Below are 12,376 nucleotides of genomic sequence, written 5' to 3' on the forward strand. Positions count from 1 at the left end.
TGGCATTTTCAGGGTCTCTGGATGGGGGTAACTGTGAAGAGGCGGGAGAGGTCGCCCTCACGATTGGGAAGGAGAGCCCAAGTAGGTTGGACTCTGAGCCCGAGGCATGGTTTTGGAGATCAGTGATGGAACGTCACTGTCCTGGAAGGACTTTACTAATGCAGGAAGGTGGGTTACCGACAAGCGGAAATAGATGGAACTTTCCAATATCTAAGAATATGTCTCTTCTAGTCTCAAGTCTTTAGTCTGTATCACCGAGTCTGCTCCCCTCTACTCTCCTCTGCCCTCTTCTCTCACCTCCCCATCTCTCCCTCTTCTTCCTCTTTCCCTTGCACCCCTTTCTCTCAATGTAAATATGCCAGAGACAGGCAGAAACAGAAGAAAAACCACAGAAGAATCGAACCACAGCAATTTCTCCCCATAGTCAAGAGGATCTGAGATATTGAGGAACAGGCTTGATAGATGATGGCCTTTTGCCACTGAGGGAACCCCTAGGCCCCCCATCTTGTTTGCTGGGGGCGTCTCGTGGGCCCGACATTGTCCTCGCCTTGGGGAGAAGCCTGGGTTTCCCAGGCGTCGAATCCCATCTCCAAACTTGAATCCATCTTGCTGCTCCAGTCAAGCTCGGTGGATTCATAATAGCGACGACAAAGAGTAATTACATATTAGAAAACAAAACAATAATTACACCACCAAGTCGACACACTAGACAGCGAAGCGCAGTCGCTCAGGCTGGAAGCGGCAAAGCCCCATGGCGCCCGCGGCGGACTCAGCAAATCGGGAACGCCCCCCAGCCCGGGTCTACACCGACCCAGGCCAACGACTTCTCCCTTCTCTGGAAGGTGGACGGCAGATGCGCTTCTGCCCTGGCTGGGGCCACTCGCTCACAGGCCATAGAGGTCCTCATTAATAAGATCTGATTTGGGAGTTGTGTGGCCGAAACGCCTGTCCTGACCATCAAATACCAGAAGTACTGATTTCGTGTGTGTGTGTGTGTGTGTGTGTGTGTGTGTGTTGATAATGGAGTTTGGAATCAGGGCCTTGCTTATTTTTGTTTTTCTTCACTTTAGACGGTCGCCTTACCACTTGAACCACAGCTTCACTTCCTGGCTTTTTGGGTGGTTAATTAGATGTTAAGAATCTCAGTCCTGCCCTGGGTGGTTTCAAACCTCAATTCTCAGATTCCTGAGTGGCTAGGAGTCACCTGCTACCAGCGGTAACCGATTTCTTAAGAGAGCTGAGTTTTTCTTCTCCCATTCCCTTTTTCTTTTCCCTTTAGGCTATCGCTCTATCACTTGAGCCACAGCTCCACTTCCAGCTTTTTGGGGATAAACTGGTGATAAGAATCTCATGGATTTTACTGCCTGTTCTGGCTTCGAATCTTGATCCTCAGATCTCAGCCTCTTGTGTAGCTGGGATTACAGGTGTGAGCCCCCAGCCCCTGGCTTTGATTTTTCAGTCAAGGTGGACACACGGATTCTTGAGTTTGAACGCGGATTAGAGAACAACAGTCTTGTCAATTTCCCCCCGGCACCTGTGCTCTGGTTCCTTGGATAGGTGACCTTAAGACCCAAGGAGGTGCCAGGTTCCGATTTCCGCTATATTTCCCCAGTTGTCCAGGCTGTTGAGGGGGTTTAACTCCCCTCTGCGGGACCCTGAGGCTAGTCAGTGTCTGTGTCCCATCCAGAGAGAAGCGCGTCCATAATCAAGACCCCTCATCCCTATTTTGCTTGGAGTAACTGTGGATAAACCTCCTCTCTCAAGGGATCTACTCGGCTCATTCGCTTGGTTCGTTTAGGGGACTAGGTCTGGTCGCAGTTTTTTAGGGGATGGGTGAGTGGGTGGGTGGTGTTGGGAAAGACAGCCAGCATGGGAGGTGAAATCATCCCCCACTGCCTGGAGCCCGCTGTGGTGGGCAGTGTGCTCCCTCTGCAGAGACTGTGAAAAGGAACACAATGGGTTTGGACCTCCAATTTCGCTGCCAACATCCCCAACCTGGGTCTGGAAAAGACGCAAAGATCGATCGGGGGTGGGGGTGGGGTGGGGTTCCACTTCAGCCTTCTCCTCCGGTGTCCCCAGTCTGTCTTCTCCTAGGCTAGACCTTGCTCGGAAGTCCAGGCGGCTCAGAAGGGGCGCTCGAGGGCTCCCCGAGCCCAGAGGGTGTCACAGAGTTGGAGCTTCGCTGGTGATGGTCTTACACCCGGCCGCTCCGGGGTTGGGGAGGTGGAGTAACCTTTAGGCCCTAGGTGGGAGCAGCATTGAAGCCCGGGGCCCGGTTTCACGTAGGTTGCGCTTAGCCAGGAATTACCAACAGGAGTCAGATTTGACCAAGGCAAGAAAAGGCCAGAGAGGCTGGGGAGCCGGAGGCAGGCTAAGCCCGGAGGCTGCAGGCGGGAAGACCGGCCCTGGGTCTCGCGCCCTCTACAGGGCCTGGGCGTCCCAGCTGAGCGTCAGCGGCTCCTTCCATCCCCCAGGGCCCAAGAAGGACAAAGGACCTGTAAAAAAAAAAAAAAAAAAAAAATCCAACAACAACAACAAAATATCAGCTTGACCCCCAAAAGAACACTGTTTAATGAGGTGGAAAATTCTTCCACACAAATTGCTTTTTCTACTACTTTATGAGAGTTCATAAATGTTAATGAAATCCAGTTACCAAAAAGTAACATACATCATTGCCGCTGAAGGGAAGCAAGAGGAAGAAAGGTGGTTGGTTAACGGTACAATCATAATTAAAATAACAGCAGCGCAGCAACAATGCAGCCCCATGGCTAAGGTTGTTGGAGGCCCAGCTCGTGGCACCATTCATTCCATGGGATCTAGGCTGACCACTGGCATTTTCACCGGACAGGACAATTGTAGTCTAACAAGAAGTGAAAGGAAGTAACATCACCACCAAAAAATACAAAAGAAAAACCCTCCAAAACCAAACAAAAAGCAAAAACACCCCCGTCAAAACAAACAAAACCAGAGCTGTGCAGAAGCAATGGATCAGAGTGGAAATGAAATCATGAAATGTCCTTCTCTTTTCTCTAGCAATAGGAAGTTTGTTGTAGATGGGGTCGTTTCAAATTGTACGCAGATAATAATAAAGACCAGGAAGAGGAGAGAGGACACTAGTGCATTATTTTTCCAGCTTCAGTCCAAGTATGTTTGCTCTGTGTGTGGGTATGTGTGTGTGCATGTGTGTATATGTATCTGTGTATGTGTAGTATTGGGCCTTGAACTCAGGGTTTTGTTCTCCGCATTTTGATTCAAGGATAGTGTTCTGCCACTTGAGTCACAGTTCTACTTCCAGCTAGGAGAGAAGAGTATCTTAGATTCATCTGCCCGGGGTTGGCTTTGAATCCTCAAATTTCAGCCTCCTTGAGCAGCTAGGATTATGGGTTAGGCATCAGCCTTGGATAATATGTTTGCTCTTTTCCCTCCCTTTGTGCATACCACTGGCAGCTCCTAAGCAAGCTCTCTGGTTCTGGCTTTTCTTTTCATATTCCTTTCTGTCTTTCCTTCTCTCTCCCTCCTTTCCTCCCTCCCTTCCTCCCACTCTCTTTCCTTTTCCCCCCTCTCTTCCCTCTTTCCCTCTCTCCCTCCCTCCTCCTCTCCCTCCTTTCTTTTTTCTTTCTTTATTCTAGAGATGGAAACCAGGGCCTGCAGCCAGTTCAGCACCTCTGAGCTGCATCCTCCTTTTTATCCTGGCATTTCTGTGTTGGGCTGGGTGAGTAGGTAGCACATCGTGGGTCAGATAGGCCTGTCTTGAATAAGTGAATGATGGGAGAGACCAATGACAAAAAGTGAAATAACTTGAGGGATGATCTATTTGATCACTCAAAGATGAGACTTCAGTATTCATTCAAGAACTTTATATTTTCACTCATCAGAAATATTTTTTGTTCATGAGAATATACTAAGCAAACAAAACAAATTAAAATGCCTTCCCTCATGAAACTTACCTTTGATTTGGCATATTTTGGTACATTTATTATCATTTTATGCAGCTGATCAAATGGCTTGTTGTCTAATTTTTGGAAAACATTTACATTTTCATCTTCTTTACTAAATGAAATTGCAAAGAAGAGATGGAAGTCTTCCAGTGAAAGTAATTATATCAAGAAGATATTTTTAAGGAAGATATTTTATATTTTGTTAATGGAACGCATTTGTCTATGACCTTATTGCTGAAGGAGGAAAAAGGACTTATTTAGGACAGTTGGATATTTTCCTGTTCCAATTGAGAGTTTTGAAATCAAGTCATTTAGAATTTATGCACAGTGCTTAATATTTTATGCACTGCCAATACAAGTATTAAAGCTGTACACTGTAGCTCCTATCTTTTGTCAGCTACTGTAGCCAGTGTCTCATAACCATCTCTTAACATCAGCACTATGACTGGGTCTGGTGGCCCGTACCTGTAATCCTAGCTACTAGGAAGATGGAGACCAAGAGGACCTAGATAAAAGGCTCAAGAGACCCATCTCAATAGAAAAGCTGGACATGTCCCCTCCTATAATCCCAGGTACAAGGGAGATTAAATAAGAGGGCAAAATGCCAGGGCAAAATCCCAAGGCAAAATGCTTTTGAAAACTTAACTGAAAAATAACTAAAGCAACAAAAGCTGCCCTGGGGCAGGGCAATAGTGGAGTGGAATTTGACTAACCCATATACAAGGCCTTGAGTTCAAGCTCTAGTACCATGGGTAATTTTTTTTTAAATGTGCTGGCCCCAGGGCTTGAACTCAGGGCTCGAGCTCTGTGTCTGAGCCTTTTTGTTCAAGGATGGTGTTCTACCATTTGAAACACAGCTCTACTCCTAACGTTTTGGTTGTTCATTGGAGAGAAGAATCTCACAATCTTCCTGCCTGGGCTGGCTTTGAACTGCGACTTGAGGATCTTAGTCTCCTGAGTATCTAGGATTACAGGCCTGAGCCACCTGTATCCTGTGAGTTTTAGTGTATGTATGTATGTATGTATGTATGTATGTATGTATGTAATTTGTTTGTTTGCTGAAGGCTGACACTCTACCACTTGGGCAGCTGCTCCGCTTCTGGCACTTCAGTGGTTAATTAGAAATAAGAGGTTTCCATGTGTGAGCCACTGGTGTCTGGTTATGTTGCTTTGTATCAGTAACTGCTAGTTAGTACCATAACCTACTCTAACAGAAGCATTTGCTGTTTCCATTTCAGGCTGAGTATTGTTTGGGGATGCTGGTGGTAATGGGTTTGGTGAGAACCAAGAGATGGAGAAAACATCATTGTTGGAGAGTTGTCCTGCATCTTGGGGGGTCTCAGCATCTGGCAGGACCACCTCCACATGATCTTCTTTGTGGATTTCCTCCCTTCTAATTGCAGGGTCCTCTGATCCGCTTTGTCCACGCCATTAGCCCAGCTCCTGACTAAACTCTTAGTAACCCGGTCCAGGCCCAACATTGAGAAAGGTTAAGTGTTCTTTTTTTTTTTTTTTTTTTTTGGTGAGTAAATTTCCAATGCTGCTTTGAGACAACATAATTGCTACTTTCCATACCTTATTGTGTCTAGTAGAGGAAGGGTCACAAAGACATCAAACAGACAGGGTCTCTGTTACTGCCTCCTGCACCTGTCATCCTTCAAAAAAGTGGGCAAGACCTGGTGGATTTTGAGAACGTTTAATGCCTGTGCACACTAGTCACTTGTCTGGGGCAACACCTGGAGATGCCTTTCATGTTTGGAACTCCCGTCAACCAGTCAAGGAATAAAGAGGCAGAACTCCCGAGGACACACTGGCTTCTTAATTGTTACAGTAATCAGCCTTTGTATTTCATCTTTTTACTTGGTCATGCACTTATTCAATGCTGTGGCATCATATTTCTTAGAAATTCAAAAATCCCATTGAGAAGTTTCCAGGCTGCTGGCAAATGGGGAAGAAATGAGAGAGAGAGAGAGAGAGAGAGAGAGAGAGAGAGAGAGAGAGAGAGAGAGAGAGAGAGAGAGAGAGAGGAGAGAGAGAGAGAGAGAGAGAGAGAGATATAGAGCAGTGAGGTAAGATTCCATGGAGATTTATCTAGAGAATAAGGCTGGGTCAGTTAGTCATTTGGATATATAGAATTCAGCCAAGAAATACATTTCCAATTGGGGTAATAGTGCCCTCACAGGGCCAACAACTGCCTCTGGGGGCAGGGAGAAAAAGAAAAACCAAACAAACCTTATCAGCTATTTCAATGACTTCTGGTCTTTCAAGCTCAACTCTACCTGATATTTTATTCCTTTGTGTTTAGTTTTTCTTATTAGGCTTGAAACTATATTTATTTATGTTTTTCCTCCTCAGAGGAGGTGATAATGAAAATGTAACTCTCACTCAGGCTGAGTCTGCTCAAGGTTACCTCTTTGGGTACCCTTAGTGGTAGAACATTAGCCTGCCAAGTGCAAAGCCCTGGGTTTGCTCCCTGTATTATAAGAGCACAACAAAACAACAGAACAAAACAAATAACAACAAACAGATGAATAGTTTAGCTGTTGTGGTGGAGGTGGACTTAATAGTTGGTTCAAGAGCAGCAATTGATTCAGCTGATTTGTGTAAAAACATTTGCCATTATTTACACATTAAAAAAATAGTCCCAGCTGGGCACAGATGGCTCACACCTATAATCCTAATTACTCAGGAGGCTGAGATCTGAGGATCATGGTTCAAAGCCAGCTCAGGCAGGAAAGATTGTGAGACTCTTAATCTCCAATTAACCACCAGAAAACTGGAAGTGGCACTGTGGCTCAAGTGGTGTAGAGCTAACCTTGAGCTGAAGAGCTCAGGGATAGTGCCCAGGCCCAGAGTTCAAGCCTCATGAGCAACATCAAAAATTTAGAAGACATATATGTATTCCTGGCCAGAGGGGCTCATGCTTATAATCCTAGATACAAATAGACAGAGATTTTAGGGTTATGGTTAGAAGTTAGCCTGGGCAGAAAAGCTTAAGACTCTTTTTTTTTTGTAATTTAGTTAAATAAATTTATTCTTTTAAAATACTTTCAGGGCTGGGGATATGGCCTAGTGGCAAGAGCGCTTGCCTCGTATACATGAGGCCCTGGGTTCAATTCCCCAGCACCACATATACAGAAAATGGCCAGAAGTGGCGCTGTGACTCAAGTGGCAGAGTGCTAGCCTTGAGCAAAAAGAAACCAGGGACAGTGCTCAGGCCCTGAGTCCAAGGCCCAGGACTGGCCAAAAAAAAAAAAAAAAATCAAATAAAATACTTTCATGTAAAGCCTAAGACTCTTAATCAGCAAAAAGTTGGAAGTAGAGCTGTGGCTCAAGTGGTAGAATGCTAGCCTCGAGAGAGCCAAGTGAGTGTGGAAGAATTTGAGTTCAAGCCTCAATATTGGCATATACATACACATACGCACATGCACATGCACACGTACATATATGTAAGATATATGTATATACACATATTTATGTTTTATATATATATAAATGTGTGTGTATCATTCTGGCTAGGGTGTAGCTCAGTGGTAGTGTGTGTACTTAACATGGATGAGGCTCTGGGTTCAGTCCTCAGTACTGGCACACACACATGCACACGTACATTTTTTTCTTTCTCTTTGTGTATACATACCCATATGCATATTCATGTATGTGTATATATACACACATTTAGGTATCTAGAGTGTAGCTCAGTGTTAGAGTGTGTACTTAGCATAAGTACACACCCTCTTCCTTCCATGCTTTATAAAATAAGTACATGAAGCCTTAACTATTCCTCCCGCTTCCTCAGAAATAAGTTGATCTTGCCAACCGTGGAAAACCAACTTTTAGCTTTATTCTTCCTGTTTTGAAAAAAATGCTGCTAGAAGAAACATCTAGTAGTAGTAGGAGGTCATATACAAATGGACTTCCATGTTTTTGCTTACAAACAGATAAATGATTGTTAAATTGGCAAACATGTGCCCTTTCACTTATGCAAAGATTAAGAGATCAACTTTTGTTGTTGTTGTTGGTGGTGGTTGTGGGGCTTGAACTGAGGACCTGGCTTGCTGTCCCTAAGCCTCTTTGTGTTCAATGTTAGAGCTCTACCACTTGAGCCACAGTGCTACATCTGGTTTTTGAGTGGTTAATTGAAGGTAAGAGTCTTATGGGGACTTTTCTGCCCCGGATGGCTTCAAATAATGATCCTCAGAAGGAGATCAACTTTTAATACACAGAAAAAGCAATAAAATTCTTTCACAAGGTTACATGGGATTTATTCCTGTGGTTTGCAATTTATCCTTTGGGCTAACTGAAATTGCTCAAAGCTTAACCTAAAAATTTCCCAGCTCAAGATCTGAGAGACAGTTTGCAAGGAACTTTTCTCTAATTAAAGATGTTTCAGAGCTGGGCACCAGTGGATCATACCTTTAGTCCTAGCTACCCAAGAGGCTGAGATCTGAGGACTGTGGTTTGAAGCCAGACTGGACAGGAAAGTCCGTGAGGCTGTTCAGTTAATCACTAGAAAGCTGGAAGTGGAGCTATGGTTCAGGAGGTGGAGAACTAGTCCTGATCAAGAAACCTCAGGGATTAAGCCTACACTCTGAGCTCAAGTTCCAGGATCAGGACACACACAAAATGAAGTTTAAGTAGTAAAACACAAAAGACGAATTTGGAGAAATGTATGAATAGCTATAAGCAGAAGTAACACTACTGCGTAACAAGAGTGAAAGGTGGCTGGAGATGGAGAAGGGGGTGAAAATGGCCACAAAAATTGCCCCATTTCCAAAGAGTAATAGGAACTCCTGTTCACCTTTTCACCAAAATTTAAAAGAATAAAAGACCAACCACTCACAAAGACATCCTCGGTAATTAGGAATCATTCCAAGAAGCTTATGAACACAATGTGTGAGGGTAATCAAAATACAAAAAAAAGTAAGCAAAAGACAAAATAAGTCAGCTGGAGTTGGTGACTTCCCAAGGGATAGTGTGTGTGTGTGTGTGTGTGTGTGTGTGTGTGGTGTAGGGGGTGGTGGTGGTGAATACTCAACCCACAGTGCTTCTCAGGAGCATTTCAATCCACATAGGTCAGAAGGCCCCTAGCCCCAGCTATGAGTATATAACCTTTCTATAGAAACCCTTCTTGTGTTGGAGCAGTTGCTTGTCTAGTTACATACCATAGTCACATAGATAGGGACACAAAAGCCATTTGTTACTGCTGCAGACAAGGCTGTAGGGGAGGCATGAGAAGGTTGAGCCACATTCCTTAGCCAATGGAATAAACAATTCCTCTCATTCACACCAGATTAGTATTGACTGTTTTATTGTAGTCTTGTTATTGTGGCTGTTATTCCTTTAATGACACCATTTCCAAAGTTTCAAAGTTGACTGCTAACATTTGCTTCACTCTAAATCTTAGTGTTAATACTTTTTTTTTGGGGGGGGGGGAGGGTGGCAGATAGGTGTGGAAGATGCAATTTTGTTTAAAGGAAACTTCTCAACATTTCAGACTTAAAAAAAAATCATAATATGAGCTATCTTTGTTCCCAGTAGGAAATAAGATGAACTTATTTGGAGTTGGCTGAAGTTTGATGGAAAGAATGGACTTGAAGGTTGAAGAATTGTAATTTTTTTTGTGTGTGTGTGCTAGTTCTAGGGCTTGAATTTAGGGCCTGAGCTTTAGTGCTCAAGGCTAGTGGAGCCACTAGCTCCACACACAGCTCCACTTCTGGTTTTCAGTGGTTAATTGGAGATACGAGTCCCATCATGATGGCTTTTCCTGTTCAGGCTGCCTTTGAACCTCTATCTCAGATCTCAGCCTTCTGAGTAGCTGCGATTAGAGGCATGGACCACCAGAGCCCAGCTAAAATTGTCAGTTTTTGATGGTAGTCAACCTGCTTACTGGGAATGCACTTCCATTTTCTCACCTGGAAAGTAGGCACAATAATACTAATAATAATAACAAATAGCATATCAATAATGAATTATGTATGTCTCATGAGATGGTGAGTGGATGAGATGGACTAAAAGCTACTGTAAAACCATAGAGTACCTTGAAAATGTGAGACAGTTATATAATAGTTGGAAAACTAGCTAAGACTTCCCATCCAAGATCTTCTTATCCAGATTCTCTTCACTCCTGTGCACAGTTGGGCTTGTGTACAGTATTTTATTATAGCCTAAAGTCAGATTCCTGAACATGGATCCAATTATATCATTTATTGTTCTACTAAACTCTAACACTTCCCTTTCCTTCCAAACCTCAGCCTGGCAGGTAAAGTTGACTCTGATTCCACCTTAAACTGCTCTTCTGCACTGGTCCTATGAATTACCTCTGTACACCCAGTGCTGTTGCTGACCTAACGGCCTCAGCCTTCAGTGCATTTGGCTCTTCCTGGCTGGTCGTAGGCCTAGAAAGCCTATCTTCCCATTAAAGACAATGAAATAAATTCTTACCCTTTCAATCTCAGTTCCAAAATTATCTCTAACAGTATTGTGTTAAAAGATGAAGAAGGGGTGCCATTCTCCAAAAAAAGAAATGTACTCATTACCTTACTTATGAAATGATAACCCTTTTGTATAACACCTTAATAACAACAATACAATTATTTTAAAAAGCATTGTTTTGTTTATTTTACGATGCTAGTGGTGGAACCTGGCCCTTTGTGCAGTGTTGTCAGAAGCAATTGTCTTTTTCTCACTTTGTTTGGGGGTGAGATTCAGCTTGCCCAATGTGCTTGCTCATAGCTAGTGTGCTACCACTTGAACCACACTTCCAGCACTGCTTTTTGCTGGTTATTTTAGAGATGGAGTCTAGTGGATGTTTCTGTTCAGGCTGGCTTTGAAGAAGCTCCATTTTCCAAATTTCAGCCTTCTAGGTAGCTAGGGTCACAGGCATAAGTCACCAGTGGCTGCCTAGTTTCCTGGATTTTTATAGTATATGTCTTGTGATTTTATTTAATCCTGCTTGAATTCTGTTTAAAACCTCCCGCTGTGAACCTGGAATCATATCATTATTTATTGAACATACTTTATCTTTATCATAAATTAATAAATGTCATAGAGCTCCAAGGACAATGAGGCTCTGTTTAGTAGAGCATGAGAAATAGGGTCATTCTGATTTGTGTTTGGTCAGTTGTTTTTTATTGGTTTCCTTTAGTGGATGACAAGTTTACTGAGGGCAGAACTATACTGTTCTCCATAGTGACCTGCACAGGGCCTTAGGTATAATAGTAACAACAGCTGGGCACAGATGGTTTACATCTGTAATCCTAACTACTCAGGAGGCTGAGATCTTAGGGTTGAGGTGCAAAGCCAGCCAGCCTGGGAGGGAAGTCCATGAGACTCTTATCTCAAATTAACTACCAAAAAGCCGGAACTAGCACATTGGCATGAAGTGGTAGAGCAATAGTCTTTGAGCACAAAAGCTCAAGGATGGCACCCAGGACTTGAGTTCAAACCAAAGGATCAGTGTGTGCACACACATGATATGTTGCAGTCCTCAGAATGCAATCTGATTAGGAAACAGGGTTGTTGGATAATATGTTACTTAATTTGGAAAAAGGGTAGCCTGTTAATACAACGTGACTATGACCTCACAGAAAGATGGGCATTTATATTACCTGGGGAGAGAGGCAAAGACTGGAATGATGTAGCTCCAAGCCAAGGAGTACTGGGGATTGCCAATCACCACCAGAACTGAGGAAGAGGCCAGAAGGGTCTACCAAGAGTTTATAGGAGGCAAAGCTTTGCTTATGCCTTGATTTTGGACTTCTAGTCTTTAGAACTGGAAGATAGTAAATTTTGGTTCTCATAAGCTACCTCATTTGTGGCACTTGATGACAGGAAGCCCTAGAAACAGACACCATTTTCTTTTTCTTTTTTTTTTTTGGCCAGTCCTGGGGCTTGGACTCCGTGCCTGAGCATTGTCCCTGGCTTTCTTTTTGCTCAAGGCTAGCACTCTGCCACTTGAGCCACAGCGCCACTTCTGGCCGTTTTCTATATATGTGGTGCTGGGGAATTGAACCCAGGGCTTCATGTATACAAGGTAGGCTCTCTTGCCACTAGGCCATATTCCCAGCTCCAGACACCATTTTCTGTCTTTTGATTTCTTTATTCAGAGGCCATCAATACCAACACCTTCAGATAATAACATTTTATTTCCAGTTCTGGGGCTTGAACTCAGAGCCTAGGCTCTTTCCCTGAGCCTGTTTGTGCTCAAGGCTTGCACTTTACCACTTGAGCCACAGTGCTACTTCTGGCTTTTTCTGAGTAGTTCATTGGCGATAAGTCTCAGGTACTTTCCTGCTTAGACTGGGTTCAGATGATGATCCTCAGATCTCTGCCGCCTAAGTACCTAGGATTACAGGCATGAGCCACTGGTGCCTGTCTGTTAATACTGTTTATTACTATCTAGAAATCCATGTGCTGGCTTTTTTAATACATAACACATT

The 12,376-nt window shown here is 43.7% G+C and overlaps 1 pseudogene; it reads left to right on the forward strand.

Annotated features, from left to right (window-relative positions):
* The first annotated feature begins 751 nt into the window (after positions 1-751).
* The window catches only part of LOC125353668, a 97,951-nt pseudogene continuing 86,326 nt past the window's right edge, over positions 752-12,376 (forward strand).

This window comes from Perognathus longimembris, chromosome 6 (assembly GCF_023159225.1).
Source record: "Perognathus longimembris pacificus isolate PPM17 chromosome 6, ASM2315922v1, whole genome shotgun sequence".
NCBI lineage: Eukaryota > Metazoa > Chordata > Mammalia > Rodentia > Heteromyidae > Perognathus > Perognathus longimembris.